This window comes from Salvelinus fontinalis, chromosome 3 (assembly GCF_029448725.1).
Source record: "Salvelinus fontinalis isolate EN_2023a chromosome 3, ASM2944872v1, whole genome shotgun sequence".
Taxonomy (NCBI): Eukaryota; Metazoa; Chordata; class Actinopteri; order Salmoniformes; family Salmonidae; genus Salvelinus; species Salvelinus fontinalis.
In genome coordinates, this window is record NC_074667.1 from 56792393 (window position 1) to 56806853 (window position 14461).

Consider the following 14461-nt stretch of genomic DNA (forward strand, 5'->3'; position numbering starts at 1 on the left):
ATTGCTGTCTGCATGCACATGCAGCCCTGAAACTGCTGTTCAAGTTTTTCTGTTTTCAATAATAACTTGAGTAATTTATATATTTTTTATTTCACCTTTATTTAACCAGGTAGGCCAGTTGAGAACAAGTTCTCATTTACAACTGTGACCTGGCCAAGATAAAGCAAAGCCGTGTGACAAAAACAACAACAGAGTTACACATAAACAAACGTACAGTCAATAACAATAGAACAATCTATGTACAGTGTCTGCAAATGTAGGGAGGTAAGGAAATAAATAGGCCATAGTGGTGAAATAATACAAATTTAGCATTAACACTGAAGTGATAGATGTGCAGATATAAAGGGGTGCAAGAGGATAAATAACAGTATGGGGATGAGGTAGTTGGGTGTGCTATTTACAGATTAGCTGTGTGCAGGTACAGTGATCGGTAAGCTGCTCTGACAGCTGATGCTTAAAGTTAGTGAGGGAGATATAAGACTTCAGCTTCAGTGATTTAAAAAATAAATAATTTAAATACATTTTTTTGCACTTCGTTCCAGTCATTGGCAGCAGAGAACTGGAAGGAGAGGCGGTGTTGGCTTTGGGGATGACCAGTGAAATATGCCTGCTGGAGCATGTGCTATAGGTGGGTGTTGCTATGGTGACCAGTGAGCTGAGATAAGGTGTGGCTTTACCTAGCAAAGACTTATCGATGACCTGGAGCCAGTGGGTTTGGTGATGAATATGTAGTGAGGACCAGCCAAGGAGAGCATACAGGTCGCAGTGTTGGGTAGTATATGGGGCTTTGGTGACAAAACGGATGGCACTGTGATAGACTACATCCAATTTGCTGAGTAGAGTGTTGGAGGCTATTTTGTAAATGACATCGCTGTAGTCAAGGATCAGTAGGATAGTCAGTTTTACGAGGGTATGTTTGGCAGCATGAGTGAAGGAGGCTTTGTTGCGAAAAAGGAAGCCGGTTCTAGATTTAATTTAGGATTGGAGATGCTTGATGTGAGTCTGGAAGGAGAGTTTACAGCCTAACCAGACACCTAGGTATTTGTAGTTGTCCACTTATTCTAAGTCAGAACCGTCCAGAGTAGTGATGCTAGTTGGGCGGGCGGTTGCGGCCAACAATCGGTTGAAGAGCATGCATTTTAAAGCAGTTGGAGGCCATGGAAGGATTGTTGTATGGCATTGACGCTCGGTTGGAGGTTTGTTAACACAGTGTCCAAAGATGGGCCAGATGTATACAGAATGGTTTCGTCTGCGTAGAGGTGGATCAGAGAATCACCAGCAGCAGCGACAATATATATATATGTATATGTGTGTGTGTATGAGAGAGAGAGAGAAAAGTCGGCCCGAGAATTGAACCCTGTGGCACCCCCATAGGGACTGCCAGAGGTCCGGACCACAGGCCCTCCGATTTGACACACTGAACTCTATCTGAGAAGTAGTTGGTGAACCAGGCGATGCAGTCATTTGAGAAACCAAGGCTGTTGAGTCTGCTGATAAGAATGCGGTGATTGACAGTCGAAAGCCTTGGCCGGGTCGATGAATACTGCTGCGCAGTACTTTCTTTTATCGATGGCGGTTATGATATCGTTTAGGACCTTGAGCGTGGCTGAGGTGCACCCATGACCAGCTCGGGAATTAGATTGCATAGTGGAGGGGGGGGGGGGGGGGGGGGGGGCTTGGGCAAGTTCCTGCAGGGGGTGCTGAACTGTTGGTAGGGGTAGCCAGGTGGAAAAGCATGGCCAGCCATAGAAAAATGCTTACTGAAATTCTTGATTGTTGTGGATTTATCTGTGGTGACAGTGTTTCCTAGCCTCAGTGCAGTGGGCAGCTGGGAGGAGGTGCTCTTATTCTCCATGGACTTTAGTGTCCCAAAACATTTTTGCAATGTTCTGTTTGAAAAAGCTAGCCTTGGCTTTCCTAACTGGCTGAGTATATTGGTTCTTGACTTCCCTGAAAAGTTGCATATCGCGGGGGCTATTCGATGCAAATGCAATACGCCACAGGATGTTTTTGTGCTGGTCAAGGGCAGTCAAGTCTGGGGTGAACCAAGGGCTATATCTGTTCTTAGTTCTACATTTTTTGAATGGGGCATGCTTATTTAAGATGGCGAGGAAAGCACTTTTAAAGAGCAACCAAGCATCCTCTACTGACGGAATGAGGTCAATATCCTTCCAGGAGACCCGGGCCAGGTCGATTAGAAAGGCCGGCTCGCTGAAGTGTTTTAGGGAGCGTTTGACAGTGATGAGGGGTGGTTGTTTGACCACAGTCCCATTACGCATGCAGGCAGAGATTGCTGAGATCCTGGTTGAAGACAGCAGAGGTGTATTTAGAGGACAGGTTGGTCAGGATGATATCTAAGAGGGTGCCCATGGTTATGGATTGTACCTGGTAGGTTAGTTAATAATTTGAGTGAGATTGAGGGCAGCTAGCTTAGATTGTAGGACGGCCGGGGTGTTAAGCATATCCCAGTTTGTCACCTAACAGTACGAACTCTGAAGATAGATGGGGGGGGCAATCAATTCAAATATGGTGTCCAGGGCACAGCTGGGGGCTGAAGGGGCTCTATAACAAGCGGCAAAGGGGAGAGACTTGCTTCTGGAAAGGTGAATTTTTAAAAGTAGAAGCTTGAATTGTTTGGGCACATACATGGATAGTATGACAACTCTGCAGGCTACCTCTGCAGTAGATTGCAACTCTGCCCCTTTTGACAGTTCTTTCTTGTCGGAAGATGTTATAGTTAGGGATGAACATTTCAGGATTAAGTAAGCCTTTGGTTCCATTAGACTTTGTTTTTATAAATGGGTATTTTTAGGCAGTGTCCAATTCCCCGAAGTACATTTGTTTTGCTGAACAGTAATGGGGAGGGCTTTTCAAATGTGGATGAGACAACCATCATGCAATGTGGCCTCAAAGTTCTCCCTTTCTCTCTCAATTCAGTAGACTTTATTGACATGGCAAGTTAAATTACTTGCATTGAAAAAATGGTGGGACCAACAGCAATAAGGTATTAATAGTAGTAGTGGAAATGGGATTACCATTAACCATTACCATTAATCTGTCTGTCTGTGCTCTCTCTCAATTAAATTGAAGTGGGCTTTATTTGTATGGGAAACATGTTTACATTGCCAAAACAAGTGAAATGAACAAAAGTGAGAAACAGAAAACATAACAATGTACAGCAATCATAAAGGGGTGTTTCTCAATAATCACACTGCTGTGAACCACACACTCATGCTCCGAGTGCATTCTTCGACCACGTTCTCTTGAGGACGAGAGTGTGAAGAACGTGTAAAACAATACATCTGAGAAGCACTCGTACTCCCCCTACTGTATTACCTCACGCTTCACCTCCCCATTCACTGAACCTACTTCCAGCCAGGACAATGGCAACAACAGACGAGACAAGATGTGGATAGCTAACTAACAATTCTTTGTGGCTGTCTGGCGAGCTAACAGTACTAGTAGCTATCCAGTTAGCCCTATTGACTTATTATGGGCTTGCTATCCACAGTTACGTAGGCAGGTAAACATTACAAAATTTACACAGCATGTATTTATTAATGTATCAAGATAAAATATTGTAGTCAGGCAACAACATATGAGATGTCAATAGGCAACATTTTATTCTAAAGTCGGAGTGTGTTTTCTCTCGCTTCAGCTCAAATGTCCGACACTGATTTCAAGAAATATTGCATAAATTCTTTTACATGGTTGTGTCATTTCTTTACATACTTTCCACTGAAGCTTGCATCAATGCATGAATCAAAATATGTACAAACGGAGTACACATTTGAGAAATGCCCTCCATGCTCTGTTTCGCATACTTTGATTTGGACTCTTACTCGGACCCTCCCGTAATCCAATTTGAATGCTCGGCGCACAGTAGTAAGCATTTTTGAGAAACACCCATTGTTTGTTTCAAAAGGATAAAGACATTACAAATGTTATATTTTCAGCTATGTGTTTTTAACAATGTGTAAATAGTTATTGTATGAAGATAAGTAAACCGATATATTGGTTGTATTTAGCATAGGGCTGACCCCATTTAGTCCACTGGTTGATTGTTTGGTCGATAGGGTGTTGGTCGACCAAGATTTTTATTTGTGCAGTTTGAAATATATAAAACAAAAAAAATATGGCACGAGACACGTCTGTTTCATGTCTGTCTGAGTGGACTAATCCATTGTGGAGACTGCGGGGGTGGCACACTAGTATCACCAGTAGTACATTTACCGTTAATTCCCATAATTTATCATCTACAATGATGGTTTGGTTACTGTAATTTTTGTTAAGGCATTAAATTTATTATTATTCGTCTTATTGATGTCGTTGTAGGAGTGGACACGTTGTTTGCGGAGAGCACAACCTAGGCTACGCTGGTGAGGAGAAGTTTTGGTATATTTTATTCCATTTACCAGTTGTCAATTAATTGTCTTTTGTTTGGAGCGCTCCTGTCAATCTTGAGTAAGGACACGAACCTGATAACGCATGTAAAAGTAGGCCAAGTGTAGGTCTATAAGTGTGCCCATTTGGGGATCTGATGCTTTAACGCAACATCACTGTGGAGCTTCTCAATTAATGTTTTTCTTGGTCTATTTTTAAATCCATGGAGAATGACAATAGTTCCTCAACGTAGCTTATTTTAAAAATCTTTCCAGCTCTCCCTTTTTGATTACACCTCGGCATGAAAGGGGAAAAAAAGTAATGCTCTGATCCAGTGGAAACGTCATAAAATGGGCCTACCTGATTACTTAGCCATTGTGCAAAATAGCCTGTCTGTCCAGAGCTCATTGGCACTGGAAACTCCGAATATTTTATACAATGTAGCAAGTTTGCTAGCACAAGCTTGAAGTTAATACAATAGTTGATACAATGTTTCAAGTTCCCAGCAGACAGGCCATGTGTAGCCAGGATATTTTCTACCTGCAGGCTGCAATGTTTTTCTTTGTTGGCTTTACGTAGGCAGTTTTTTCATATTGGCAATTTTTTATTTATTTAACCATTTTTATCTTTAACCTTTGCAATGGCAATAAGTTTTTATATTTGTATTATTTTCATTTAGAATTTTGATTAACCACCTGACATTGATTCTGAGATATGAAGACTTAACTCTAAATTAAATTAAACTGTTCCATAAAAATGTGCATATGAAAATCATAACTGGCACGCAGATCAGTAGAAATGGTCGGATAACTTGGCACTCGAAGTGAAAAAGGTTGCTGACCGCTGTAGCCTATTACCGGCAACTTCAGGAGCATAACACAGGATCTGCAAAGGCCAGCAGCAGTGGGGAGTCAGGAACACTTTTTTTTTTGTTCTGGTTAGGTCCTATTGATCTCTGGCTCCCTCTTTAGAAATGTCTTCATTTTTGATCACAGTGCTTAAAGCATCAGACAAGCTCAGTAGCCTACATGTAGTTGATTGTATTCAAAAATTGGGTCTGTCAATATATGGTTATCAGTTTAAACATTTTGAACAATTGATTGGTCGAAAGAACAGATTACTCTCGGTCGACCAAGGTTTTTTGTCAGGACAGCCCTAATTGACAGACTTGTTTGCTCCACTGGTTGCCCTGTTTTCTTGGTAACTGATCACAAATCTTGCTGCTTTGATTGCACATTGCTGTATTTCATCTAACAGTGATAAACATATATATGTTCTCAGTCTGGGGGTCCATGTGATTTGGTGGAAATATGTCTCTAATATGTTCATACCCTTTGGCAGGAGGAGTAGTGCAGCTCAATTTCCAACTCATTTTGTGGGAAGTGTGCTCTTTCAACCCCCCCCCACAGGAATTGTATGGTGGCTGTCAGAGAGCCTATCTTCTCCCTACTATAGAAACATGTTCTTTATTTGTCCCGATTTCTCTTTTGGAACAATATTGTACTATCCTTACATGCTGTCCACAGTTTGAGTCTTGAGTACAGAAATGGGTCTGCTTTTAGGATGTAATGTAATCTGTTTTCATAGTGATGATCAGTGGCTTAATCTGCTTTTGTGATATTTATTAGACAGTGTCATCCACAACTTACCATTAGGTGCACACAACATGCAGATAGAATTTGTAAATGCATTTCTTACTTGATGTGCTTTGAAAGAAATGCGTGAATGAGTTGTTTCTGGATGACTGGATAGTAGAGGGAGAGCGAGCAGGAGGATGCAGTATTGTTGCGGCGGTGGGCACTGAACCGTTCTCTGCGCATTGTGACATTTCCCCATCAGTCAGTGCACCTTTATGCTATTGAGGATTTTCATATCCCTTATCTATTCAAATGTCTGGACCATGGAGCCTAGACATTTTGAACAGTATTGGCTACAATGTTTGTATTTGCATGAAATTAGACAACTCTTAGATGCCCTGTGTAATTCAATTTATCCATTTGTCATTTTAAGGATTTCACCTTTAAGTACAATAGTGTAGGTCTAATCTTATTTATATATATAAAATAAATATATATATATAAAATAAATATATATATAAAATAAATATATATATAAAATAAATAAATAAATAAATAAGATTAGATAATTATCAAGCGGGGATACATTTACATAATGGCAGTTGAGGAAGTAGAGACACAGCAGCTGCTTGTACGGTCTCTTTGTAACTTTCCATCCAAGGATTTTTTAATATCACGTGCACAAGTACAGTGAAATGCCTTTCTTGCTAGCTCTAAACCCAACAACGCGGTAATCAATATCAGTGTCGTACTAAAAATAACACAAGGTAGAACAAAAACACAATTAAATAAAAAATTATAAATTAGGATGTGCTGCATTTTGATGAGGTGAGGCACAACTTAATTCGCCTGGAAACCATAAGCAAGCACCATGCTGTTAAATCCGCAATACATAAGCATTCCACAAATAATACCGGTACATTGAAAGGGGTTATTTCGCCCATCCACTTAGCACTTTACTGTTATTGAATGAAAGATTCCATTCCTCACATACTAGATTGGCAGGTTTTCTTGTGATCAGGGATGGGAATATCTATGCAGTGTGCTGATGGTTTAGGATAGTGCTTCAGATGTACACTCACAAGGATCATGCTTGAGGCTGCCTTCTGTCTTTTCAGAGTCCTGTGTGGAAGACCTGCATTTCGCCTCAATTTTTAGATTTTCTTTGTGCAGCGTTGATTGAGGTTTCAGCCTACATTTGTGAAGCGAAGCCATTATCCAGCTGTGCCTAACAGTGCTGCAACAAACCTCTGTTCTGACATTTTTCTGGAATGAAACAAAATAACTTCTGCCGTTTGTGAAGCTTGTTCAGTGGCTTAGGGTATTCATCTTATCTATCTGTAAATACTGTATTTCACAGGTTTTTCATTTCATAAAATTGTGATATCCCATTGTTGAATATTGTGGTCTTTCTTGAATAAGCATAGTAAGATAATGACACCATTTTATAGAGAGGTGGGTAGAGTCTCCATATTGACAAAGCTGACCTAAGAGCCGGTCTCTCACCTTTCACATACCAGCAGCTCATTTGAAATTCAGCTGTGGCCCTGTGCCTAGCCCCGTCTCACTGATAGGCTTTTTAATTTCTCCCCTTGTTGAAGTGATTATTCAAATGGGAGTCCGTGAGACGCAGATATCAGACTGCTGGTGGTAGTTAAGAACCTGGCCAGGCAGGCTGAACGTACCAGTCTGAACCTGGCCAGGCAGGCTGAACGTACCGATGTCTGAACCTGGCCAGGCAGGCTGAACGTACCGATGTCTGAACCTGGCCAGGCAGGCTGAACGTACCGATGTCTGAACCTGGCCAGGCAGGCTGAACGTACCGATGTCTGAACCTGGCCAGGCAGGCTGAACGTACCGATGTCTGAACCTGGCCAGGCAGGCTGAACGTACCGATGTCTGAACCTGGCCAGGCAGGCTGAACGTACCGATGTCTGAACCTGGCCAGGCAGGCTGAACGTACCGATGTCTGAACCTGGCCAGGGATCGGAAAGTCTGAGCCCAACAGGTAGGCTATCCGCAGACAAGCCCAAGCAGTCAGACACCAAAATATAAGCCATCATAATCCTGTATGTCATAGGCTGGGCTATTCTTTTAGTGACGGGTGACTGACAGCAGTACTACAAGTTTAGAGGGCAGTAGACAGTCTTCAATCGACTTGCAATAAGGTGGTGCAGTGTCCTTATTGATTAAGCATATTTTTATTTATATAACACATGGCCTATGTTTCTATTTTATCCCAGAGTTATGTTTGCCTGAAAATACCTACTTTTTTTCTCGTGCTTTGCATGTTGTTCCTCTACTACAAGACTCTTCTCCCTTGTGTATTGGGTGGCCACAAACATGCTCCTCTGTTAGTTACTATGATGGTGATTGTTGAAGGGAGGCAGGCTCTCTGAACAAGCTCAGGCCTAACTGACTGAACGGTTTGTTTGAACTCTCCCATGTTCTGCTTTAATCCAGTATGAAGTTTGTGCTCCTGGTTTTGGTGTTTGTGAGATGGGACTAGCTCGGTCTTCATTAGCATTGCTGTGCATTACTTGAATGCAGGTTAGCTATGAAGACATTCATGTAATGGAAATGCTTCTCTGATTAAAATTTTAATCTTGTTTGCAGGCATATTGTGTGAGCCCACTTCTCCATGTTAAAGACATCTCTTTATGTGAAAGATCAGAGGGGGATAATTGCACTTAAGTGAACCTCATTTAGTGCTGGCCGGCGCAATTACAGTAACTGCAGTTCCAGGCGTTTTTGGGGGGCCTTCAGCAGCTGTCATTTGAACGCTCTGAAGCCTTGATATGAAATGGTGAATAGATTGACATTGGCGGAGCATTATGGGTAACTGCAGTTTCTAGGATGGATTTTAATGGGTTTTTGCAGTTTTTACTCAGCTGTTTTGAATCTAAGGAAAGTCATAATTAAAAATTACAATTAGAAATGCAGTATTTTAGTAATGATTAAAAATACATTATTCTCAAGGTGCTGTAAGGTGAAAGAAAGCCAGCACTTTTTTCCTCAGGCGAAACCCCCAGTGCTTGTGGGAGATGTTTTATCAGTAATGTTATTCAGGAGCCAAATTTTGAGTTTTGCTCAGCTGGGCACTTTAATCTATTTTTGCTGTAAATTAATGCATTTTTAAAGAGCCCCTCACTGGATGTGGGAATGCAGCACTGGTTCAGAGTTTTCAAAAGAACCCCCCCCCCCTCTCCTCACGGGATGGAGAGCGAGTTTACTGAAGCACAACACTTTTAATTTTTTATTAACCTGGCAATACACTGCCTAACTCTCACAGTCGCTCCCTCTCCCCAATAAACTAGGCTGAATAGAGGCTATATGTGTGTCGACTGAACGTATGGTGTAAAATTCGGGCAGAAATTTGTTGTAGACATGGATCTGTAAAATAAATGTATGTGTGTGGTGATTTTAATTAATCTGCTTGCCCAGAATAATCAAAACATTTTGTTCAGATACACATGAAAATAAAATGTACCCATGGTGCCAGGCCTCAAATTTCCCGGCGGCATCGACGGCCATGCTCCTTTGTGTGGCCGAAAGGCCCACCAAAAATGGTGGATATAATACTGTTAATTTGCTTCTCCCAGCTGCCAATCGCTGTGCTCCATAGCACCTCTCACTTACAAGGCTTTGTCAGATATCTAAATTCTTATTTGCCAATACCTGTCATGTGATTTGGTCCTTTTCACAGGGGGATGCAACGCCGTGCGTCCTTATTGAATTCTGAGGCGCACGTTGAAGATTACATTTACATGAGTCATTTAGCAGACGATCTTATCCAGGGAGATTCACAGGAGCAATTAGGGTTAAGGGTAGGCTGTCATTGTAAATGAGAATTAGTTCTTAACTGACTTGCCTAGTTAAATAAATAAAGGTTAAATGAATAGTAGAAGGGGGGGGGGTGCCTTGCTCAAGGGCACATCAACAGATTTTTCACCTAGTCGGCTCGGGGATTCGAACCAGCAGCCTTTTGGATACTGGCCCAACTCTCTTAACTGCTAAGCTACCTGGAAAAATCTGTCCACATTTTAATTTCTTAGCCAACAAGTAAAGAACAGTAAAATCACTAAATGTCAATCTACTATCTCCCATTAGTTGAAGTTTACCCATTCTATTGGTCAGCTTGTTCTGTGCGAGAAATGAATATTCCAGACAGATTCCAGGACAGTTGTGGGGCAATATATCCTAAATTCATACACTGTACATAAAAAAACCTAAAATAACAATTCAAACGCAATGATGCTGATGTAACAGATTTGGACGTTTTAGAATGTTGAACTATTTCTTCACATTATATGGGTAGCAATGGCAGTAGGCTACACCTGCAAATGTTCCAAAATGCAATTAGTGGGTAAACACCAGTTCTCAAAAGCACACCTCATGTGAGAGGGTTTATGTGACAGAGATGGAAAATACCCTTTGAATATTTTCGGGATTTTGTCAAAGGCCCTTTATCTACTTTGTCAGATGAACTAATGGAAACCATTTTTATGTCTGTCTAGTATGAAGGAAGTTCGCATTGGCTCGTGAAACTACCTCTAACCTGCGTTTAGTGCAATGACGAAGTCTATGGGTATCTGTTAGCATGAAAATTGCTGTCTAGAATGCTTTAGTTATTAACGGTGCAAAATGATTTATATCGCAATATTTGGAGTAGCATATCGTAGTAGAGGTCTTCAAAAGTTAAAATCTAAGTTTTTATTTGTCACATGCGCTGAATTGAACAAGTGTAGACTTTACCGTGAAATGCTTACTTACAAGCCCTTAACCAACAGTGCAGTTCAAGAAGAAAATATTTACCAGGTAGACTAAAATAAAAAAGTAACACAATAAGTGTAACGATAACAAGGCTATATACAGGGGGCACCATGACAGAGTCAGTGTGCGGAGGTACAAGCTAGTTGAGGTAATCTGTACATGTAGGTGGGGGCGAAGTGACTATGCATAGGTAACAAACAACAGCGAGTAGCAGCAGTGTACAAAAAGGGGGGGGGGGGGTGTCAATGTAAATTGTTTGGTGGCGATTTTTATGACTTGTTCAGCAGTCTTATGGCTTGGGGATAGAAGCTGTTGAGGAGCATTTTGGTCCTAGACTTGGTGCTCCGGTACCGCATGCCGTGCGGTAGCAGAGAAAACAGTCTAACTTGGGTGACTGGAGTCTCTGACAATTCTATGGGCTTTCCTCTGACACCGCCTATTATATAGGTCTTGGATGGCAGGAAGCTTGGCCACAGTGATGTACTGGGCCGTTCGCACTACTCTCTGTAGCTCCTTACGGTCAGATGCTGAGCAGTTGCCATACCATGCGGTGATGCAGCTGTAGAACCTTTTGAGGATCTGGGGACCCATGCAAATATTTTCAGTGTCCTAAGGGGGAAAAGGTTTTGTTGTGCCCTCCTTCATGACTGTCTTGATATGTTTGTACCATGATGGTTTGTTGGTGATGTGGACACCAAGGAACTTGAAACTCTCGTCCTGCTAAATATCACACAACCCTAGTACCTTGTGTCCTTGAGCTGTGATAGCCTATTACAGGACCTGCATATTCTTCTTTGCTTTTTTTGTCCTAGGCTCAGTAGAAACAATTGATATGCCTATACGATTTACACTCTTAAGAGACTTCTGTGCTCAGTGCTGGCGAAGGATTTTGTTAAGCTTACACAGCTAATGATAATGGAGCTCTCATCATACGATTTAGTTTCCATTTTAATTAGTGGCTAGCTTATGCACTCTCAGCAAAATGCAAATTTCACTACCCAAGTTAAATGGCTTAATAACTTGCTGAAGATGGCCTTTTGAGGTTGATCTTCATCCCAAAACAAAGTTGTAGTCAAGTCTGTTGCTGGGAGCGTTAATAACATTGTTATTCCAATGTCCATCGAGGTGTGTACGTGCACTAGAGGTTGTGTGCCTGTCATGGTTTCCATTGGGGAAATTTGGCACCGGACAACGTGACCGGCAAGATTGTAAGTTCCCAGACATCCATATTCATTGGGTGTGTAACCCATTAGGGCGTCCACCCACGGTACTCAGAATCACATTGTTTTTATATTTTTTAAAAACATTTTACCCATTTTTGTCCACTTTTTTTGTTGTTATTTTTGTTTTGTTATATCCAATTGGTAGTTAGTCTTGTCCCATCGCTACAACCCCCGTACGGACTCGGGAGAGGCGACGGTCGGCAGCCATGCGAAACACGACCCCCACCAAGCTGCACTGCTTCTAGACACACTGCTCACTTAACCCGGAAGCCAGCTGCACCAATGTGTCGGAGGAAACACCGTCCAGCTGGCGACTGAAGTCAGCGTGCATGCGCCCTGCCCGCCACAAGGAGTCGCTAGAGCGCAATGGGACAAGGACCTCCCAGCCGGTCAAACTCTCCCCTAACCCGGGTGACACTGGGCCAGTTGCCGGTTGCGGTCAAAATCATATTTAAATTATTGTAATTCATCTTAACAGAAATTAACCTGTAAAGTTGTAATAAAGTAGAACAATGTTCTTATCGAAGGTTTTATTGAAAAACAAAACTTTGCCATTTGCTATAAATCAGGAATGTCATTTAAAAAACATTTAGCCTAGAAGAACACGTCGCCTACACAGTAATAAAACAACTTCAAAATATAATGTTTGCATAATTAAATTTGCGAACGACCTGTCCTATAGGCTATTTGTATGAACCTTTTTTAATTAAACACAGCTGTTTTCAAATACAATCTAGGCCTCTCATTTAATTTCACCTTGGCATAAGCATTTTAATTAGGTCAAATGAATAGCAAAATATGGCTACCAACACCATGTCATTGCTAGAAGGGGTCCAGCTTTTGTCAAATTAACGTTGGATTTGACTTTTCGTAGCGGCTTAGAATAACTTCCGCAGCAGGTTAGGAGATTTAGGTTAAGGTTAGGAGAAGGGTTAGGGTTAGCTAAAATGAATGCCAAAAGTAGTTTTTTTTATTTTGTTGCATTTGACAAAAGCTGTATCCCTTCTAGCCATGACTTGGCCAGCCCGCCCCACTCTCCAGTCCAGCTGCGATTCAGCTCCACAGCAGTGGAAAGAGGACAGTTTAGGCGGCCACAATGATTTTTATTTTATTTATGTTGCTCAATCAAATTCGATATGTAAGTACTCAAATTATGTCAAGGCTGGTTCATTGAAAGAGAGCTTATTCTTCAATGCTCCTGTGAAATGAGAAGTGCGCCATGCATTTACAGGAAAAGTTTACACACACAGGTTGGAGTCATTAAAACTCGTTTTTTAACCACTCCACAAGTTTCTTGTTAAACTATAGTTTTGGCAAGTCGGTCAGGACATCTACTTTGTGCATGACCCAAGTAATTTTTCCAACAATTGTTTACAGACAAATTATTTAACTTATAATTCACAGAATCACAATTCCAATGGGTCAGAGGTTTACATACACTAAGTTGACTGTGCCTTTAAACAGCTTGGACAATTCCAGAAAATGATGTCATGGCTTTAGAAGCTTCTGATAGGCTAATTGACATCATTTGAGACAATTGGAGGTGTACCTGTGGCTGTATTTCAAGGCCTACTTGCAAACTCAGTGCCTCTTTGCTTGACATCATGGGAACATCAATAGAAATCAGCCAAGACCTCAGAAAAATAATTGTAGACCTCCACGTCTGGTTCATCCTTGGGAGCAATTTCCAAGGTACCGCGTTCATCTGTACAAACAATAGTACGCACGTATAAACACCATGGGACCACGCAGGCATCATACCGCTCAGGAAGGAGACGTGTTCTGTCTCCTAGAGATGAACTTACTTTGGTGCGAAAAGTGCAAATCAATCCCAGAACAACAGCAAAGGACCTTGTGAAGATGTTGTTGGGGTGCTTTGCTGCAGGAGGTATTGGTGCACTTCACAAAATAGACGGCATCATGAGGAACAAAAAGTGTGTGGATATATTGAAGCAACCTCTCAAGACATCAAATCTAATTTTATTTGTCACATACACATGGTTAGTTAATGCGAGTGTAGCGAAATGCTCATCAGTCAGGAAGTTAAATCTTGGTTGCAAATGGGTCTTCCAAATGGACAATGACCCCAATCATACTTCTAAAGTTGTGGCAAAATGGCTTAAGGACAACAAAGTCGAGGTATTGGAGTGGCCATCACAAAGCCCTGACCTCAATCATATAGAAAATTTGTTGGCAGAACTGAAAAAGCGTGTGCGAGCAAGGAGGCCTGCAAACCTGACTCAGTTACACCAGCTCTGTCAGGCGGAATTGGCCATAATTCACCCAACCTATTGTGGGAAGCTTGTGGAAGGCTACCCGACATGTTTGACCCAAGTTAAACAATTTAAAGGCAATGCTACCAAATACTAATTGAGTGTATGTAAACTTCTGACCCACTGGGAATGTGAAGAAATAAATAAAAGCTGAAATAAATCATTATCTCTACTGTTATTCTGACATTTCACTTTCTTAAATAAAGTGGTTATCCTAACTGACCTAAGACAG

At 41.5% G+C, this 14461-nt stretch overlaps 1 protein-coding gene across 2 annotated transcripts in view; it reads left to right on the forward strand.

The window, feature by feature from the left end:
* LOC129851165 (forkhead box protein J3-like) overlaps positions 1-14461 on the forward strand; it is a 127481-nt gene that overhangs the window by 1064 nt on the left and 111956 nt on the right. Inside the window, exon 2 of one of the 2 annotated variants that reach the window (XM_055917511.1) lies at positions 543-628. The exons of the other annotated variant lie outside the window; for it this stretch is intronic. The gene's annotated coding sequence lies outside the window, so the exon portion shown is untranslated. The remainder of the gene's footprint in view (positions 1-542; positions 629-14461) is intronic. 2 annotated transcript variants of the gene reach the window in all.